Source organism: Benincasa hispida, chromosome 8 (genome assembly GCF_009727055.1).
Source record: "Benincasa hispida cultivar B227 chromosome 8, ASM972705v1, whole genome shotgun sequence".
Lineage (NCBI taxonomy): Eukaryota > Viridiplantae > Streptophyta > Magnoliopsida > Cucurbitales > Cucurbitaceae > Benincasa > Benincasa hispida.
This window is the reverse complement of record NC_052356.1, coordinates 29,647,310-29,666,444: the sequence shown is the minus strand read 5'-3', so window position 1 is coordinate 29,666,444 and position 19,135 is coordinate 29,647,310. Positions and strand designations below refer to the sequence as shown.

The 19,135-nt window shown below is 35.0% G+C and overlaps 1 long non-coding RNA gene across 3 annotated transcripts in view; it reads left to right on the top strand.

The window, feature by feature from the left end:
* The first annotated feature begins 12,598 nt into the window (after positions 1–12,598).
* LOC120082854 overlaps positions 12,599–19,135 on the top strand; it is an 8,054-nt gene continuing 1,517 nt past the window's right edge. The window contains exons 1-4 of one of the 3 annotated variants that reach the window (XR_005483304.1): positions 12,599–12,692; positions 14,469–14,579; positions 14,752–14,846; positions 14,955–15,775. This is a non-coding gene — a long non-coding RNA (uncharacterized LOC120082854). The other 2 variants (XR_005483305.1, XR_005483303.1) reach the window with 2 other exon arrangements.

Sequence of the window (19,135 nt, the reverse complement as noted above, 5' to 3'; positions counted from 1 at the left end):
ATAATCACCTTGAAACTTAAAAGAATTTTATAATGTTTATCTCTAACGAATTATGACATATTCGTTATAAAATTACTCTCAACAATTTCATAAAATTGTAAAACAAATATATTCTGCAAAATTGACGAGATATTAATAGGCATGATTTGTACAAAAAAAAATTTCAGAGAAGATTTTAATGGGCAGGACATGATTTGTACAAAAATTTCAGAGAATTAACAAAAGCGAATACAATATTGAAACACATTTTAATGGGCATGATTTGTACAAAAAAAAAAGTGAAATAATGATTTAAATAAATATACAAGATAAAATAAAATGAAAAAATTACTAGCGAGGAGACGACGGCGGCAGCGGAAACATGGAGGAAAAATGGGAGAAAAATGGGAGAGGGAGGGAGAGGAGTTGGTGGAAAAACACTCTTTGTGAAATATTGTAAAGGAGCGGCGCGGGTTAGTGGAAAAATGGGAGAAAAATGGGATGGAAAAAATGGGAGAAAATGGGTGGCAAGGTGTAAAAGGATAGGAAAATGGGGAGAGGGAGGGAGAATGGTGGAGAAAAATGAGGAAAATGGGAGAAGGAGGGGCGGTGAGGGAAAAATTTGAGAGGGAGAGGAGGAAAAATGGGAAGCGGCGCCAGTTAGGAAGGGGGAGATGGGTTAGGGTTTTGGGAAAATGGGAAAAAAATGGGGGAGTGGGGAAGAAGGAGGGAGACCGTCTCTCCCGACGACCTAACTCCCGACGCTCTATTTAGGCATCGGGAGAACCCCTTTTCTTGTAGTGAACCTCCAATCTCCATTATTTCTTAATCAATTAGTTAACAATTAATTAATCAATTAAATAACTATATTAAATCATATTTAATATGAAGTTAATTAACATATAAATTGTTGGGTTGTGTGTCCTAAAACTCGTAGTTTGTAAAGTTAAATACATTCTATTATCAATAAAGATGTTATTCAATATTTCTTCAATAAAGTTGTTATTGAATCTTTAAATTGCATTTATATAGTCTAAATCCAATAAACTAAGATCCATGGCTATTACATGAATACTTGAAGTTTATATAGAAACATAAGGATGGATCAAGTTCGAGTAAATAACCGAAATGGTCTATAATATATGAATAAGGTTGGGTGCCTTATCTGGTAATACTATTGGATGCGACCTACTTTGTAGCGGTTACAAGTTGTTGTAAAGGTGTTACAAACGAAGTGATCTTGAATCGTTCATATATTGACATGAGGAGTGGGAGCTTCCTATGCAATGAGTTTGAATAAGATCGGACCAAGAAATAAGACGGACTATTTCGCTTAAGATGACCTAGGTAACTCGATCTTAATCCTGAGCTAACTATGAACTTCTGTTTATTTAGGATTATCCTCAAATTTGCATAGGTGAAGGTTGACTTAACAACGCCAGCTCAATAAGCCTCCTATTTCAGGGGTAAGATCGGGTAGATAGCTGGGGACATAGGGTGCAAGACGGAATTCACGCCTACCCGATTTAGGGATAAGAGAAAGGTTGTTCTCTTAAGTACTGAATCCAGGTCTTGAATAAGGGGTCTCACCCTCTCATTCGCCATAGAGGTATTTAGTTTAGTGATTGGATTATAAACCAATTGTTCATTAGAGGATCAGTAGGAACTTAAGGAACAAAGCATAATATCAAAGGTAAAACAACATATTGACCCAGCTGTTATTAGGAACACCCTGTGAAGAGTCGACTTACTGATTATGGTTAAATCATGTGGACAGAAATATATCTACAGTTAGGAGAGTGCAACTATCTAGCTATAATGGCATAACTTGATAGTTAACGAATACTGATTAATTTGGACTAAAGAGTTTTAGCCAATTAATCTTATATCGTTGGAGCTCATGATTTGTAGGTCCATAAAGTCCCTCTAATAGCTCGTAAAACATGAACACCTTGAATTGTTAAATTGAGTGAATTTAGAATGATATCAATTTGAATTGTTCAAATTGAATTTCAATTTGAAAATGTTCAAATTGAAATTAGGGTTTGAACTTGAATAAGTTCAAATTCAAATTAGGGTTTGTATAATTATATTCAATGTAATTAATATTTAATTTGTTGAAATTAAACGGAATAAGAGAGTTTATAATATTTAAATATTGATTTAAATATCAATTACATGAATAAGATTCATGTTTTAAATTTAGTATATGATTAATTTGATATTTGATATTAAATTATTTAATTAATTAAAATTTTTAATTAATTAAAAATCAAACTAATTTCCAATTTTAATTCAATTTAGGAAATTGAATTCTTTCGATTTAATTAATTTTGAGTTAATTAAATCTATATTAATCAATTTTAGAATTAATTGGTTTTTGAAATTAAAAGAAAATTGGAAATTAAAATTTGATTTTAAGTGGGAATTTCCCACTTTCCTCCAAGTCGGAGGTGCCTCCTCTTCTTCAATCCACAAATCCCACTACTTGGTTGTAGCAGCTGCTGGCTGTATGAGATTGAGATGGTGCTTGCATGTTGCAAGCAAATAAAACCACTGAGAATGAAAGAAGAAGTATGGGATTTTCTGGAAAAATCAATTTTTTGCAAACACTGGGATTTGCTGGAAAAATCAATTTTCTGCAAACACTTTCTTCTTCCTCTCAAAACCAATAATAAAACCCTCACAAATTCACTTAATTTTGAGTTCCAACACTCAAATTCAAGGCCGAGAATAGTAGAGAAGATCTTTTGGTGGTTCACTAACGATTTGGAGCTGAATTAACGTGAAGTGTAACTTGGATTAGGGAGAATTCATCAAAAGTATGTTGAACTTGAAATCCACTTGTGATTTTCTGTAAAAGCATGCTTTAGAACTCAAATTAAATGTAATTAGAGTGCTTATTGATTCTGTTTGCTTCCGTTGCATGCTTGTGTATTCTATCATAAATATCACATATTTATATGTACACATCTCTTTATGAATCAAATTCATATAAATCTATTATTTGAATCTTATTCAAATATATCTCTCTTATATAATTTGGATTATAGATCATATCTATAATTAACCATTATATATTAATCTCATTAATATAAAATTTCCACATTTGATTTGAAAAATTTAAATCATTCATCATTACTATCCTTTAGTGAGCTAACAAGGGAACCTTGGACCTACAGATTAGAAACTCCAATGATATGAGATTAATTGATTAAACTCTTTTAATCCAATTAATCAATATTCATTAACTACCAATCACTCCACTAAAGACCGATAGCACTCTTCGCAATATAGATATATTTCTAGATATAACCAATCAACAGCGAATCAACTCTTCACAAATGGTTCATAACTATAGTTGGGTAAAATTACCATTTTACCCCTATTGTTATATCTAACTTCTTAAGTATCACTGATCCTCTAATGAACAAATAGTTTATAGTCCAACTATAAGCTAACACCTCTCAGACTAGTGATAGGTTGAAGCCTCAATGTTCAAGGCTCGGAATCAGCTATTAAGGGAACAATTTATCTACTTCCTTTAAAGACGGGAAGGAGTAAATTCCATCTTGTGTAGCTATGTTCCCAGCTCCTTACTTAGACAAATCCCCAAAATGGTAGGCTTGTTGAGTCGGCTAATCTGGCCACTTTCACCCATATAAATCAAAGGATCGCCCTCATAGACAGAAATTCACAACTCACTCAGGATTAAGGTCAAGTCACCCATGGTCATCCTAGTGAAATGTAAGTCTCTTCTAACAATGGTATTATAAAGAGAGACTATTCATTTCGCGGTTCAGTCTTATACAAACTTTTTGTATAGAATACCCCTGCTTGCATATCTCTAAATGAATGATCAGGATTAAATCTTTTGTAGTAGTTTACAACAATTATAACATCTACAAAGCAGACTGTATTCGTAGTGTCACCAGGATAGGGTACCTAGCCTTATCTATATACTATAGACTATTTAGATTATCACTTAAACATGATCCTATGTATTTCTGTTCGTTAAATTTGTGATGCGAGCTTAGGAGTGTATTGTATAAAGTAATTGGAAAATAAGTGCAAATGTGAATGATGCGTTGATGCGTTAGTGATGCGTTAGTGATGTGCAATGGGACGCATTACACTCCTCTATAGGCGTTCAAGTTTTCCTAAATCAGATCCAAGTATAAGTCCAACTCAGGTTCCTGGTAAGTCCAGGGTCGAACTCAGGGATTCAGATTAAAGCTAATGCAGACCTTGCATTGTAGCTATTGTAGAAATATCCTAAGTGAATGTAGAAATGAGTTATTTACACTAAGATGCTGTGTGCGTGCAAGAAGATATAAAAGGGTCAAGTAGAAAACAAGGGGTCGTGTGAAAATGGAGTTTAATGCAAGGGATGTGCGTCGATCTAAGTTAGATGTACACGAATAAGAATATGATGCGGTTGAGATGACTTGCTTATCTTCGTTTATGCATTAGACTTCTATTCATCACTTCTTAATGCGAATATCATACAATACCTATCTCTAGGATGTATGCGTCAGTCACGGGATGCAATAAAACACCAGTGCATCTATCTCTAGATGTACTAAGCGTTTCTAACTTAATGCTGGCTTGCTTATTCTCTTGAATAATTTAAGCTAAAGTTGATTTTACCAAGTGATTTAGTTGGCTTAAGCATTTAGAATTGGATTTTGCATGAAGTTATAAATGCATCTAACATAAAACAAGAAATAAACAGTGGCAAAGTGAGATAGATCAAAATATGTGAATTTATAAAGAAACTGATTGTCTTTACAAAACCAATACTCAATCAAATGAGATGACGAAAACGATAAGTAAGATGAAATGAAAGGAGTTAAGTTGCAGAGTACAATCTCTTGTCCTCTTTGGCTCAATTCTAATTCGTGTACAACCACTTGTGGAATAAATGGACGAAAGTTCTCTCTCGAGCTCAGCTTTCTCCACTCCTTGATTGACGGTGGTGGTGGTTCTCTTCCCTCTTGTGTTCTTCTCGTCACCACAACACAACTCTAAAGTCTCAAAATTTCAAAATTATATGATGAGCTAAAAGGTCTCTTCACTGGTGGGATTTCTTCTATTTATAGGCATCGGTCTTCTCCAACTTGATGATGGGGCAACATTAAATTCCATACCCTGGTCAGCTGCCTGACACTCGACGCTTTTTAGACGCCGCTAGCTGCAGATGCCCATGCTTGCAAGTGGTGATTTGACACAAACAACCTGAATCAATGAATCTTCCTTGCGTTGAATCCCTCCGACGCATGCCCATGCGTTAGACATTGTCTGCGACACTTAGAATCTTTGTTGAAATCCTGCAATATCATGTGTTAGCGCCGCAGTATTTTAGCAATAAACATTCTTTTGCATGAGTTTGATAGTGATCGAGTAATTCCATGCGTTTCCTCTAAAAATGATGAGATTTTATCATTAAAGACCCTAATTGTTCCAACTTTTGAGTCACAATAACTTGTATTTCTACAAGTTATCACACCCCCAAATTTGAACAAGGCTTGTCCTCGAGCATTCCACAAATAATTATTTGTTATCTCCATTGTCTTAAGTGTGCAGGGTTCACCTCTCATCATATTCACTTATAAGCTTGAGATTGAAGTTTGGAAAATGTAACGCAGGTTGATTCTTTTCTAAAAGGAAGAATGTTTTATTTCAGGTGCAACAACCCTTTTGTCAACAACTCTTTTCATTTCTCAAAACATTCTCGTTATTTCTAAACTAGCAATGCGTTAGATGCTTTTATTTTTTAAAACAGTATGCCGGTAAAAGAAAGTATGAATTATGGGTTACCCATGCGTTGTTCCAGGTATCCCACTTTCATTTTGGCTTGCCCCTACGGGTGTCATGCAAGTATCCAACTACGGGTGAGAGCCCTTCACAACTAAACTCATATCTAGCATGTATGCGTTTCAAGATACAACTTTTTTAAACTAGATAGCGGAGTTTTAGGACGCATTGGTCTAGGAGACTTAACTTCGTTTTGGCTTGCCCCCACGGGTGTCATGCGAGCATCCAACTACGGTTAAGTGCCTGTTCCAATTTTTTTACCTCATACCAATTTGAGGTTTTCTTTTATAGAGTATTGACAGAGGAGTTTGCATTTAACATCTTTCTATTTTGTTTCCTCTCTTTTTGATATACTCGATGAATGCGTCTTAACTCGAATTTCCTTCACCCCCAAATTTTGGAGATTAGCTAAATCCTCATTGCTAAAAGAGAAACAAAATTTCGAAAAGGCTTTGAGAATTTTGAAAGGAGTTTTGATTTAGAGTTTGCATGCCTTTGAAAGAAAACATGTAGACTTTTTTAGAAAAGTTCAGGCTTTGTTGATTTTCTTAACGCCTACTCTGTACTTATAAGTTTCATATTACTAATATCATTGAGGTAAAACAACGCACACGACAAGAAAAATAGCTAAAGCACAAAAAAGGTATGTTAAAGACAAATGAAAAGATGAAAAATGATGGAAATTTCATTCATTTCATTGGATAACTCAGTAATGGAATAAAACAAACACAACAAACAAATACAAAAGATCAATAAATAAAACAAAGTAACCAACACCCCCAAATTTATTATGCTGGCGCGTCACCCCTGCATTCTTCCACGGGTCTTCATCCATGAAGTGCAGAGGGTTCCTTAAGTGGGCAGGTAGCGGTGGCAAGGCAAATATCCCAACTAGGACCTGGTTAATATATTGCGTTGTATAGACGAACTGGTCCTGCATTTTTCTTGTTTACTGCCGCATGTAGTCCCTTAGAACCCTATTTTGCTGTTGAAGTGTTTCAATGGACACAGCTAGTGGTCTGAGTTGATCGCTAATGAAAGTTTTCAACTCGTCAAGATCAGTGCTTGGTTACGGCAGTNGAACCCTATTTTGCTGTTGAAGTGTTTCAATGGACACAGCTAGTGGTCTGAGTTGATCGCTAATGAAAGTTTTCAACTCGTCAAGATTAGTGCTTGGTTACGGCAGTGTTGGTTCTTCGGCTCTTTCAACTGGGTCTTCAAAATTTCCTGCATTGCTTGTCTCTAACCCAATTGGTTAAAAAATAATTGGAGGAGGGATAAAAGTTGGAATTGGAGCTGGTAAGGGGGAAGGATGATGATTATCGATAGCTATTTCTTGTTTCCCGTCGGTCGGATGTGAAGATGCTGCTATGCTCTGCGGTGGAATGATGGAGAAGAGCCTCTCTCGAAGTCTTCTTCTCTAGTGGTGGTGATGGCACCTCTTTAAGAAAGATTGCTTTGGGAATGAGACAAATTCTCTCAAACTCTAGAGAGTGGCACAAAAATGTCTCTCATCTGTGATATTTTTTCTTTCTAATCTCCATTTTTCTTCTAGAGCTAGGGTATATATAGAGTTGGATGTGGGGACCACTATTGCCATATGGGACCGTGGCAGGCGTGTTAGATAACTTTTCACGTTCGTTTAGTTGTCAATGGTCCCTTCAGATGTGTTCAGATCTTATGTTCATCGCATAGATTGCTTTGCTGCATATCTTGCTTTGTATTGCTCGTTTCGCATGGCGAGTCATTGTCTGGCAAGTTCAACGCATGAAACTCTAAACCTCCATCTCTTTTTGTGTTCATCTATATTCTTGTATAAGCAACACATTAGTGATCTAACATTTTAGTTGAGCTCTCTTTTGAACTCGATGAACGCGTAGAAAGGAATTTTGCTCTATTTTCCTATGATTTTAATGCTTTTCTCATCAAATACTTCTAAATATTCCAACTTTAAGAGACAATAACTTTTACAAATACAAATTATCAATAGATATCAGTGATATTAGTGATATAATTTAGATTGATATCACTAATATCAATGATATTGGTGATCTTGGTGACACGACTTACGTAGATATCAATGATATACTTGTATCGTTGTTATCAATTATCAACGATATCAGTGATATAACTTAGGTAGATATTAAGAATATCTGTGTATCATAATATCGGTGATTGAACTTAGGTAGATCTCGTGATAACTGTGTACTATTGATATCGATGATAAAACTTAGGTAGATATTGGTTGTATCAATGATATCTATAAATGGAGCCTATCAATGAGATTTCTATCATAGATAAGAATTTTGAAGGAAATCGCACTCAAGATTTCAATGAGCAGCGGAAAAAAGATGATTCCAAATCACAATCATGAATGAATATCACATATTATAGTCGTCTAGAAACAAACGATTTTACAATTAGTATAGAAATTACAACATGAAAACTCACATGAACAAAGAGAAAACTCTACGAACATTTAAAGACGCGTCTCCACGCTCCGTTGCACACGACCACTCGAACAACAACAACCTCGAACACTCGATCTACACGATCGCAACACAGCACGATCACTTCGCACTCATCCTCAACGATCGCTTTGGCCACGAACTCCTCAACAACAGCACGAACAGCCTCCACAGCACCTTGACGGTGTTGAGTTAAGTATGACACCACCAATAAGGTTACCTTGGTATTCTAGATGTGAGAATCCAGAGGGTGGTCTCTGTTCGGACTTGGTATAAGACAGACGAAGAAGGAAACACCGATCATGTATACGACTAGGCAAGTGGGAGAAGGCGGAGACCTATCGTATAGGTCGATACCCAATCGTTTAGCTAAAGCTATACGATCATCTAATAAAAGCTATGCGATCATTTAGCTCGATCTGTTTCCTACAGACACTACACGATTGTTTACTTTGGGCAAGCGATCGTCTAGTAAAAGCTATATGATCGTTTGGTAAATACTATACGATCGTTTAACTCACCACTGCACGATCGTTTAGCTTGCCTAACCTGTCGTTTAGTAAATCTGTATTTACTTGACGACTACCGTCAGATTCTTTTTGCCAAGAGAAATCTCAAAAATTTTTTTATGAAAAACTTTTCAATGGTTTGTAAATCTTACTAAAATTAGGAAAACCATTTTTCTTTTATCTCACGGTTACCATGAAAATCCAATAACCACCCACTCAATTGGTTATTAAAAAAAAAGAATTAATTATTAATATAAATGATAAGCAACTTATCATACTATATTTATAACCTATAGTTTTAATATTTCATCTCATGAAACATATAAACCATAGTTCTTTTTCTATTCCATGGTACTTAATTTAATTCTCATTTACATCAATTCTCCACTAGATGTATCTTATACATCATACCGATTATATCATATATAATCAAAATCTCTTGTCAATTTGAACATTTAAAATCAATACCAAGAACTGATCTTCAACTGAATCCATTGAGCTACCAAGGGGATCTTATGAACCTGTAGCTCGAAACTCCAATGGTACGTGAATAACTGACTAAACTCTTTAGTCACGGGATCCACCATCCGTTAACTTCCAGGAACCCCACTAAAGACCGACATCTGAACTCTTCTTACCACAGATATATTATGTGTTCATCTTAACCAATCAGAAGTGTGACAATCATAGATCGCTCGTAAGTACAGCTGGGCCAATAACCGTTATGCCCCTGTTGTTACATCTGTCTCCTTAAGTACCATTGATCCCTCTAATGAACATAAGTCATAGTCCTACTATGACTGAGTCTTCTCTTCGAAAGAAAAACTGTGGCCACTATGTTCAAGCCCCGAAATCAGCCCTTAAGGGAGCAATCTCTCTACTTATCCCTGCTTCGGGAAAAGGGTGAATTCCATCTTGTGGATTGAGTTCCCAGCTCCCAGATCAGACAAGTTCCTAAAAAGGTAGGTATGTTGAGTTGGAAATCTGGCCACTCTCACCCATACTAATCAAAGGTCTGCCCTCAAAGGTAGGAGTTCCCAAAACACTCAGTATTGAGGTCGTGTCACCTATAGTCGTTTAGGTGAGATCAAGTCTCTAGTATCAACGACGTTATATACAGAGTCTAGTAATCTCATGGTCCAGGTCTTATACAAACTCTTTGTATAGGACACCCCCGCTCGCACGCCTCCACATAAATGGTTAGGATCAACCATCTGTAGTAGTTTACAACACTTGCAAACCTCTACAAAGCGGGCCGTATCCGTAGTGTCACCAGGATCAGGTATCCCACCTCAATCCTTATACTACAAACCTATTTAGGTTATCACTTAAGTCACGATCCACTTGTATATTACATATACATGCTTAAGTTCACATAAGATAACCAAGGAGCTTTATTTATTGGATATGAGTAAATGCTAGAATTAAATAACATTTATTTTATTCATTAAATAATGTGTATCTTTACAAAACAACGAGACTTCGGGAGAATGAGGACACCAATCCAATAAATTTATCATTGGAACAATCTAATATATCATGACACACGACAACAAATATCACTTTTAATAACATTTAAGGATAGGTCGTTATAAAAAAATGCTTAAAAGGTTTTAAAAAACCGGAAAACTAAATTAATTATCCTGCCCAATACTTTTTTGGTTACGCTTTTCCCTCTCTCTCACACTAGAACAAAAAATTTCCCTCAATTGCGTATTCTCTCCCTCGTACTTTTCACTCATTTCTCTCTCTTTCACCCAACATTGGAACAAAAACCTTTTCCCTCTCTCTTTTACTCATTTCTCTCCCTCGTTAGATCGTTCTCTTTGAAGGAACTCTTATAAAAAAGAATTAGTGAGCAGAAACAAGATCGTTCCAAACCCCATTGTGACAGAACATACACATTTACAATCAAACAATAATAGTTATGCATAAACTTGAAATTATAGCATGCTTCTAAAGGAAAGTACTAAAGATCAAGAGAACTTACCTTTAAAGAGTTTTTTTCTTGTTCCCTTCGATCTGACAACACGAACGCTCGGCAACACAAACTTCATGTTTCACCTTGAACAGCAACGAGCAACACTTGACCCTCGAACAATAAGCAGACACCACCAGAAGGCTACCTTGGTATTCTCGGTGTGAGAATCCAGGAGTTGTGGGCTCTGTATGGATTTGGTAGAGGGAAGGAGGAATTGACAGATCATATAGACGATCGAGTAAGCGAGAGATGACTAGAGTCTATCGTATAGACTGAGTACCGATCGTTTAGAACACAAGTGTCTATCATATAGCAAACTTGTTGCATGATCGTTTATGTTCTCAAGCTATCGTATAGCTATATCTTTTGTGCATCCGATTATCAATCGCTTAATGATTGCATAGTGAACAAAGAAAAACAATTTTCATTTTATCCATCAGTTACCATAACTGATCACAACTTCTCACTAAGTTGGTTATTGGGAGAAAAAATCGAAAATTATCCCATAATTTATTTAATTACAAATAAATAATATATTCATAACCTATAGTTTTCATATCACATCTCATGCAATATATAAACCATAGTTCTTTTTCTCCTTTATAACATTTAACAATAATTCCTCCAATTGGTTTATCTAATACATTAATTCAATTATATCTCATATAATTGATGCAATTTAGTTATAATCAAATTTCCTCTTGTTAATTTGAACACTTCAAACTATCCCAAAAACTGATTCTCAACATGAATCCATTGAGTTACCAAGGGGACCTTATGGACTTGTAGCTTGAAGCTCCAACGGTACGTAAATAATTGACTAAACTCTTTAATCACGATATCCACCATTCGTTAACTACTGGGCATTCCACTAAAGACCGACAACTACACTCTTCGCACTACAGATGTATTTTTGTGTCCATTGGATATAACCAATCAACAATACGACGACTCTTCATAAACCGCTTGTAAATACAGTTGGACCAATTTACTATTTTGCCCCTGTAATTACATATAACTCCTTAAGTACTCGGATTCCTCTAATGAACAATACATCATAGTCCTACTATGAGTAAATCTTTCTCGGGCCAAGAGAAAGTGTGACACCACATTGTTCAAGCCTTGGAATCAGCCCTTAAGGGAGCAATTTATCTACTTACCCCTAAATTGGGGAAGGAGCGAATTCCATCGAGTTCCCAGCTCCCCAATTAGACAAATCCTCAAAGTGGTAGGTTTGAGTCGGCGATCTGGCCACTCGTACCCATACAAATCAAAGGATCGCCCTCATAGGCAAGAGTTCCCAACTCACTCAGGATTAAGGTCATGTTATCTATGTTCATCCTAGTGAAATGAAAGTCTCTGTCATGAACGACGTTATATAACAAGACTAAACATTTCGTGGTCCGGTCTTATACAAACTCGTTTGTATAGAGCATCCCCGCTCGCATGTCTAATACATGAATGGTTAGGATCAGACCATTTGTAGCACTTTATAACACTTGTAACATCTACAAAGCGGGCCACACTCGTAGTGTCATCAGGATAAGGTTTCCCTCCTATATCTATATACTATAGACCATTTAGGTTATCACTTAAAGCACGATCCACTTGTATGTTATCACATACATGCTCAAGTTAGAACGATAACAAGGGATCTTAGTTTATTGGTTTGTGGTTAATGCAACTAAAATATCTCATATTTCAAAAACTGTAGTGAATAAAACATCTCATATTATTACATCATAAAATATTTATTCATATAGGTGTTTACAAACTATAGAATCATACGAGATTTAGGGCATCAACCCGAACATTGTTCTCCTCCATCTCCACAAATTTCATTCATTTGTTCTAGCATCTCCATAGTTGTTCACGTGCCTACTACATCTTCTTCCTAATCCATCTCTAGTCAACTTCTTCTCTATCGTTTCTAAGAAGGTAAGTTTCTTACTCCTCTATATTTTTCTCCCTTGTTCCTTTGATTTTCATCAGTCCTACATTTAAACCGCAATCTCTATTTAGCTAGGGCTTTATTTTTACCAATCCCTTCTAGGATTTTGATGAGGCTTCTTCTTCTTCATCCTTTCGACGGCTACTGTAGGTTTGGAAAATATACAAATCTAGATCTATTCTGTGTCATTTGGGTTTTTTTTTTTTTTATTGCTTCCTACAAGTGGAGTATGAAAACATTTCTTTTCCATTACTGGTTTTCTTTGTAGCGTAGCATTATTTTTGTTATCTTTCTCATGAAAGTCTATAAACGAATAATAAACTTCCATCCTAAATATGTTTATGTTTTCAGAGTTCACTACTGAAAACGAGAACTACGAATGTTTTTCTCATTGTAGTTTTAATGTTCTTTTTTGAAAAATTCTAGGTGGTATTGTAGACAAGTAACACAGAAGAGTTAAGTCACTGAATTTTTTAATTGGCTTAGAGTAAGCCTAGACTTCACTCACTATAGAAAAGAAAAAGAAATAAAAACTTTCTTTAAAACTTATAAGCTAAAAGCAATTGATCTTTTAGTATGTTAATCTTGATAGTTATCTTGTGATAGAAATTGTGCTTCCTACTTAACTAGATTGTGATATCCATAATTTAGTTACATAATACAACTGATTGAGATAGATTTCTATAAATTAATAGTATTGGTTTTGTGTGTTATCTTCTCCAATTAAGTGATGGGATCTATTTTTGTGATATTCGTATTTATGTTAATGTGCTAATATGTGGTACCATAATTGAGTTTCCTGGATTACTTGTCATTGATGTTGATTTTTCATGAGCTAGATCTTCAAGATGATAAGTTGTTCTTTATTGACCATTGAATAATTTCTATTTCAACATAGGTAAATTGTTAGTTCACTTTTTATTTTCAAGTTGTTCTTTTTGTGTAAGTTTAATTTTGCTCTCATGTCAATGTCAAGCGATAGGAGCTCAAGGTAGTGTTTATGAGATTTTGGTGTCTTCTTTTGATTTTCTCATATATTCGTCGTCTTTTGACTTACTTGAGAAGTTACTTGCTCTTTTTGGGCTATTTCAATGTAGACATCACAACAATTTTCTTGTTATTTATGATAAATGTTGGCCCAAATGTCATTTATTTCCTTGTTAATTTGTTGTTTGGAAAGTTGGCAACTTGTGTAGCAGGTAAACTTTGTTCATTTGCTTATCTCATAATATCGTAGTTGTTTTCCTATTTGATTTGAGATCTTTGTTTTAGGAAAAATATCTCATACATAATGCCTTGGTTCAATTTTTCAGAAACAAAAGTCATCTGGTGGTATCTTTATATCATATTTGGTGGACACTATAACAAATATTACAAATTTTGTTATTTCAACTTTTAATGACAGTATTGGATACTTGATGCATCGAATGTGATTTGTATTGATAGTATTGGATAAACAATTGTCTATCGACATAGTCGTTTCTATGGGATGAATATTGTTGATTGATGATTTTGCAAGAGGTATATTCATGAGATGATTTTGCAGTCAATCTGAACTATGAACTCTAGATATTATAGCAGATGAGAGAGCCTTATGCTGTGTAGATCCACATAAGAGTATTCATCAATATCTTGATTCCATAAAATATTCACATTTACTTGGTCTTGCTGCCAACTGGAATCATTTCTTCTATTGTGGTTTGTTTTCCATAATATATTGATTGCATTCTGTTGTAATTGACCTTTAGTTTTGCAACATGTAGGAACCCCCAGTTGTTGGCTAAGCTTTAAAAATCACTTCACTTGGACTTGGCTGCTTGTATTTTCAGTGGGGGATTGAAAAAAACTAAGTTTTTTCAATTCTATTTCTTCAGGTTATTAATTTTTTCTTGAGGACTGTACTCTATTTTTTTTCTTAGTATAAAAAAATTCTTTAATTAAGGGTGTTTGGTTGATGAAAATTTTGCATTTGTAAGATTGGTTATGGAAATGTAGAGAAAAATCCAATTATGGGTTTGTCTTATACTCTTAATTATATTATTTTAGGAGTATCAGTTTGTGGCTCAACTGGCTTCTTGCTGATATTTTGGCTCTTCTTGTCTGATTTTTCATTTATTATGAGCCCAATTCATCCTTCAAAGGTACTATGCTATTAAACTTGCCCTTTCTCTTTGGGGTCCTATCTTCAATCTATGTTTCTTATTTCTGGGTGTGAGAATATGAGTTGTTGGTGTCACCTATCGTTTTAGGTTTTTGGATTGAGCGAAAGTATGATGTAGAATGACGTTTTCTCAATTGGTAGTCACTTGCTAATCAACAACGATGTTCAGAAAGCTCTCCATGTGAAGTTTGTTGGATTTTCGACATGAAAAATCTACAGATTTAGGAAGTAAGTCTGCTATTAATATTTTGTTTTTAAATTTTTTTATGAGATATTAGGTTTGATTCTTAATGTTGAATTCTGTTTGGTTAGGGAATGGAAATAGGATTTGAATATAGATAACTACTATATGGTTATTCTCAAATACCCTTCTAACTATTATATGGTTATTCTACTTTGTAGTATTTGAATGTTGCATTTTTGTTTTACGATCAAAATTTTCTCTTAAGGAGTGATACACTGAGAACACACTACAAGAAAAAGGAGTTCTCTCGACGCCTAAATAGAGCATCGGGAATTAGGTCGTCGGAAGAGACAGTCTCTCCCGATAAAGTAAAGGTCGAGAACCCCCGACGAGTAAAACGTGTTTGACCGTCGGGCGGGGTCGGGAGAGGGATTTGGTTTAAACTAGACTCCTTCTCCTTTCCCACTCCTCCATTCTTCCCCCCCCCCCGCCGCACTTCCCAAAATTTTCCCTCCTTCTCCATTTTCTCCATTTTTCCCATCCAATTTTTCTTCCATTTTTCCTATCCCATATCTCTCATTTCTTCTTTTACAATATAAAAAATGTTTTTCCACAACTCCTTTTCCTCCCTCTCCCATTTTTTCCCCATTTTTCGTCCACCGCCGCTCCTACCTTCGGTCAGCAGCTGCAATCAATTGCCCGCCGCTGCTGTCGTCTTCTCGCTGGTAATTCTTTCATTTTATTTTTTCTTGTATATTTATTTAAATCATATGTGAAATGCCCATTAAAATGTGTTTCAATATTGTATTCGCTTTTGTTAATTCTCTGAAATTGTTGTACATATCATGCCCATTAAAATGTGTTTCAATATTGTATTCGCTTTTGTTAATTCTCTGAAATTGTTGTACAAATTATGTCATTAAAATCATGCCCATTAAAATTTCTCTGAAATTTTTTTTGTAACAATCATGCCCATTAATATCTCGTCAATTTTGCAGAATATATTTGTTTTACAATTTCTCTGAAATTGTTGAGAGTAATTTTATTACGAACATGTCATATGATGTTGGTTTATTTGGAGCCTAAGCATGCATGATTTAACATTTCGAAAATGTTGAATAAATGAAAGGCCTATGTTAATTAAAAAATATAATAAATCTTTAAACCTCCAATTTTGGTACTTAACACATTTAATATTTTTAAATTTTTTTAAAGAATCTACTAGACATAAAACTAAATTTTGTGTCTAATAGAAAATTGAACTTTAAATTTTGTGTCCAATAGGCTCGTAAATTTTAGAAGATGTTGAATAGATGAAAGGCCTATATTAGACACAAAATTGAAAGCTTGGAGACGTACTAAATAAAACATTTGAAAGTTGTTAAGGCAATTTAAATGGTTTAGGGACCTATGTGTTTATTTTGCCTTAAAAAATGAAAATTATAGAACTCAATGCTTAATAATACTTTGTACTTTGTCTTCTAATCCAGGTTATTGTTTTAGATTACAAGTTGGTCAGAAAATATTTATTTTTAAAGATGAATAAAGAATGGATTAAACTAAGAAATAAATTATCAATGGAGTATAGAGAAGGCGTATCACAGTTCTTAGATATGACAAGGTTTCATGTTAATGATTCCGGACGAATAAGATGTCCATGCAAGAATTGTATGAATTCAATTTGGGAAAAGATAGATATTGTGGAGCGACATCTATTAATATATGGAATATCTCCCTCATATTGTGAATGAGTATATCATGGAGAGCCAGTAAACTTATCTAGAAGTCATACAAGTCATTCATTTCAGGATGTTGAAGTAGATAGTATAAAGAGTAATGCTGTCGAAGAAAATGAGATGTTGAATCTTATAAACGATTTACAAGTTTCAATTGAAAATGAAAATGCAAATGAAGAAAGAATTGAGAATGAAATGTCCTTGAATGGTCAAGAAAGAGATACCACGAACTTATTCGAGGATTTAATGACCGAAGCACGTAATGAATTATACCCTAGGTGTTCGTAATTTTCGTCCTTGAACTTTTTAGTGAAGTTGATGCATATCAAAGTTCTGAACGGCTGGAGTAACAAATCGTTTAACATGTTGCTGGAATTGTTAAAAGCAGCATTTCCAGCTGACACCTCTATACCTACTTCCTTTTATGAAGCCAAGCGAAAATTGCGTGATTTAGGCCTAGGTTATGAGTCTATTCATGCATGCAAATATGATTGTGTATTGTATTAGAAAGAGTTTGCAGATTTGCAACAATGCCCTGTTTGTGGTGAGTCTCGGTACAAAGTTAATGATGGCAAGGGTAAAAAAATACCACATAAGGTATTGCGTCATTTTCCATTGATACCAAGATTAAAACGATTGTTTGCATCAAAAGAAGGCACTTCTGACATGAGATGACATAAAGATAAGCGAGTTGAAACGGAGGATGTATTGTGACATCCAGCTGATGTAGAGGGGTGGAAACATTTTGATCGTGAATTCCCTCATTTCGCTTTAGATCCTCGAAATGTTCATTTGAGATTAGCTTTAGATGGCTTCAATCCGTTTGGAAATATGAGCACTTCTTATAGTATGTGGCCTGTGGTGATAATTCCTTATAATTTGCCCCCTTGGAAATGCATGAAGGAAACAAAATTCTTCATGTCTTTGCTTATACCTAGTCCAAAATCTCCTGGAAAACCCACAACACATTCAAACTTTGTAAACATTCATAAATACACAAGACAGCCAAGTTCAAAGACAAAACGGGTGTAATGAAACTCTACCCACCCTCAGGACAAACATGGAACCTCCCGAACATTAAAAACACACAAAACGAGTAAACAATGACCAACACACATAAAACTCAAATTCGTCCCAAAAATGGTTTATCTCAACCCCCTGCCCCCCCCCCCCCCCAACACATTAAACTTCATAAACATTAATAAATACACAAGATAGCCAATTTCAAGGATAAGACAGGTGTAACGAAACTCTACCCACCCCCACGACAAACATGGAACCTCCTGAACATCAAGAACATACAAAATGAGTAAACAATGACCAACACACATAAAACTCAAATTTGTCCCCAAAATGGTTTATCTCAATCTCACCCCTAACCACATTAAACTTCGTAAACATTCATAAAATACACAAGATAGCCAATTTCAAGGACAAGATGGGTGTAATGAAACTCTACCCACCCCCCACGACAAAAGGATAGCCAATTTCAAGATAAGACGGGTGTACCATTACATCGAAAAGGCAGGTGGAATATTCTCTCCAATTTACAAAGTAGACTATGATGTCTGCTTGTAGTCTATTCAAATCACTTACATATATTGTCTTTGCACCTAAGTCACGAAAGAATGTACACAACTCAACAATAGCAGTGGATACGTTCTTCGGTAGGTATGCTCGAATACCAATAGGGAGTAGTCTGTGAAGTAACACATGACAGTCGTGTGTTTTTCAGCCCCGATATTTTTCCATCTTTGTCATTGACACATCGTGAATATTTAGATACGAATCCATCAGGGAATTTTACTGATTTCAAATACTTACAAACGAAATCTATTCACCATTTGTTAATGTGTATACTGCGTGTGGTTTTACAAATCTGTTATCGACCTGTATCAAGTGTAGGTCATTTTCTATCTTCAAATCTTGTAAGTCTAATCGAGCGTTCGTTGTATCCTTTGTCTTTCCTTCAATATTTAAAAATGTGCCCACTAAATTGTCGCATATGTTTTTTTCAATATGCATTACATCCAATTTATGTCGTAACAATAGTCTGGACCAATATGGAAGTTGGAAAAAATACTTTTTTAGTCCAGTTTAGAATTCGCTTTCTTTTTTTATCTTGCTTCGATGGATGTTTGCTAAGCACATTAAAAGTTTAGCGTATTTATTTGTTGTAATATCTCTTCTCCATTCATTACGACTAGTGGAGGTCTACGTTCAACTTTTCCCATCATGTTGTCTACTTCGACGCCAACTATGATTCTCTGGAAGATAACGTCGATGTCCCATAAATGATATTTTCCCTCTTATCCCGAAGGATAAGTTATCTTCTTTGCATATTGGACA